The sequence below is a fragment of the Chroicocephalus ridibundus genome, chromosome 15 (genome assembly GCF_963924245.1).
Source record: "Chroicocephalus ridibundus chromosome 15, bChrRid1.1, whole genome shotgun sequence".
NCBI lineage: Eukaryota > Metazoa > Chordata > Aves > Charadriiformes > Laridae > Chroicocephalus > Chroicocephalus ridibundus.
The window spans coordinates 10,052,154-10,055,230 of NC_086298.1; the positions used below are offsets into that span (position 1 = coordinate 10,052,154).

Consider the following 3,077-nt stretch of genomic DNA (forward strand, 5'->3'; position numbering starts at 1 on the left):
GGTGGTTTTGGTTTTGTGTTTTGTTGGGTTTTTTTTTGTTTTTTTTTTTTAAACATCTCCCCTTTCACAGCGTTTTCCTCCCCCGGAGGAAAAAGTCCGAACCTGCGTTAAAAAAAATAAAGCCTTCGGCAGCTCCCCCACACACACCCCCCCCCCCCGGGAGAGGCATTTCTAATAATAACCCCCATTTCCCACGTTTCGCGCAAGACTTGCAAACACTGCAGGAACTAACCCAATTCATCCACAAACACCACCACCCCCCCCCGCAACATTAGGGCGGGGGGGGGGGGGACCTAAGCCCCCAAAAACCCACGCACCGGCCCCCCCCCCCCCGCCCCCGGTGGGGAAACGAGGTGTAATCGCTTTCCCTGAGTTTTAATATTTTTTTTTGGGGGGGGATAGTTATTAGGATATAAAAGGGATGCTGGGTGCGCTGACTGCCGGCCAACTGCACACCCGCCTCCCGCGTGTCGTCGTCCGTCCGTCCCCCCCCCGCCCCCCCCCGGCCCCCACCTCCACGCTGATCCCGGGGGAAGGGGGGGTCGTCCCCGGTCGCTCACCTGCGGGTGACCGGCCCCCGGAGGCTGCCCTGGGCCTAGCGGCGGCGGGAGCCGCGGTCCCGGCGGCGGCGGCAGGAAGTGATTCCAGCCGCTCCTCACATGGACTTTCCCTGACCTCGCCCAGCAGCGCCGGCAGCCGCCGCCGCCGCAGACTGACGGACCCGGGACGGGCCGGGGCGGGGGGGGGGGGAGAGGGGCGGCGGCGGGAGGTGGGACCGGCCCCCCGGAGGGGGGGTTCCCCCCCCTCCGGGGGGCCGGTCCCACCTCCCGCCGCCGCCCCTCTCCCCCCCCCCCCCCGCGGGGATGCCCCCGCTCGGGGTTGTGGGGAGGGACCGCGGGGGGGCGGGACACACACATACACCCCCCCCCCCTCCGCGGGGCAGCGCTGCGGAGGGGAGCGGTGGGGGCGCGGGGGGGGTCACGAGGGGCGGAAATCGCTGCTGTTTTCTCTTGTGTCACGTTTGCTTTTATTTTGTCGTGTGGCGTTTTATTTTGCCTCCTGGCCGTTTTTAGCTTGTTTTAGTCTCAGTCTTGTTTTGGGATGTTTTAATTTTATCTTATTATATTTTTATTATTTTGTTTTATTTATTTCTATCTTATTTTATTTCATTTCATTATATTGTATTTTAACTTATTTTTATTATTTTATTTCATTTTATTTTAACTTATTTTATTTTAACTTATTTTTATTATTTTATTTTTATTATTTTATTTCATTTTATTTTAACTTATTTTATTTTAACTTATTTTATATCTATCGTATTTTATTTTAACTTATTTTAACTTATTTTATATCTATCGTATTTTATTTTAACTTATTTTAACTTATTTTATATCTATCGTATTCTATTTCAACTTATTTTATTTCAACTTATTTTAACTTGTTTTATTTCTTTTATTTTAACTTATTTTTATCTTATTTTAGTATTTTACTCTCATTTAATTTGGTCGCTTTTTGCTGCTTTTCATTATTCCACTTTTTGCTCTTTATTTTTTATTTCACTTTTTTAAAAATTTTAATTTTTATTAAATTTGTATTACATTTTTTATTTAACTTTGTTAGTTTATTTTTATTTCCTTTTGTTACTTCTTTTTGTTATTTTTTATTTTATTTATCTTTATTATTTTATTTTCATTTCATTATTTCTTCTTTCAATTTCATTTATTCTATCACTTAACTTTTAAATTTATTATTTAATTTTTTGGTTTTTCTGTAACCTTATGATTTCATTTTTATTTTATTTTAGTTTAATTTCAATTCATTGTTTCAGTTTTCAATTCAATTTATTTTATTGTTTCATTTTTCTTTTTTTTATTCCATTTTAAATTTTTTTTCTTTTATTTTATTGTACTTTATTTAAGTTTACAGTGGAATGGAATGGAATAGTTTAGTTGGAAGGGACCTGCGATGGTCATCTACTCCGATTGCCGACTGCCTTTCATTCCAATTTTCATCCTCTAGCCTAAAAAAAAAAAGCCATTTTCCTTTCTTGCTTCTCTGAGCCCCAAATATTAAAATCAGGAAACCTATTTGCATGATTAAACGTGTGGTGTTGGCCCTCCGTCTTCGAAACAAATTTCAAAGGAATAACAAAAAGCTCTTTAACGCACGAGTCTGGGTGTTTTTCCTGCGTGATTGTGGCAGAACTTCTCTGAATCTGGAAGTTTCTTTTCTCTCACGCTCTCCAACGTTTGTCATTTCGAGGCCGCTTTAAAAATCTGCAGCAAAATATCCCTGGATTTTAAAAATCAGCATTGGATGCCCAGAACCTCTCAAGGCTGAGGAATTTCATTAGCACTTGACACTTTAAAAAACAGTGTCAGGTCAGGACAAAGGCATTTTCTGTGCTGCGCAAGATAAAATCGGGTTTGTTGGTTTTTTTAAGAAATGATGCACGAGAAATACGTCCCAACCCTGCGTCCCGAGACAGCGCCCTCGGACTACCCTCGAGTGTGACGTTCCCCACTCCCTGCCCTTCTCTTTCATTGAAGCATCTCAACACGATGCTACAAACGCTTCAGCGCCTGCGTGGCCACGCGCCCGCCTTTCCACAGAGGTGGGAATTGGGCCAGTGGTGGCCCATTGGGCCACTTTCCGCACGGAGCGGAGACGCTGAGTTTCATCCTGGTACAAATATGTGAACCATCTCCTGCAAGAGCTCCCCTGTTGCTGGGCCACCACGACCACCTCCCGGGGCTGCGGCACTGCTCCTCGGGGGCAAATGTCCCTGGGGGGATGGCCAGCACCGTCCCCTTGTCCTTCCTTGAGGGACCACAGCCCGCGTCAGAACATCCCCGTGTCGCAGAAGATGTGTGGACGAAACTCGAATAATTCATATCACCCCGAGATGCTTCATGGTGGCCAGCAGGGCGAGGGGGGGATTCTGCCCCTCTGCTCCGCTCCGTGAGACCCCCCTGCAGCGCTGCCTCCAGCTCTGGGGCACCAACAGCAGAAGGACACGGAGCTGTTGGAGAGGGGCCGGAGGAGGCCCCGGAGATGCTGGGAGGGCTGGAGCC

General features: G+C 46.7%; 1 protein-coding gene across 3 annotated transcripts in view; it reads right to left on the reverse strand.

Moving 5' to 3' along the window:
- The window catches only part of NACC2 (NACC family member 2), a 63,136-nt gene extending 62,425 nt beyond the window's left edge, over positions 1-711 (reverse strand). For all 3 annotated transcript variants that reach the window (XM_063352903.1, XM_063352906.1, XM_063352905.1), the window contains exon 1: positions 561-711. The gene's annotated coding sequence lies outside the window, so the exon portion shown is untranslated. The remainder of the gene's footprint in view (positions 1-560) is intronic.
- Between the last annotated feature and the right edge of the window lie 2,366 nt (positions 712-3,077).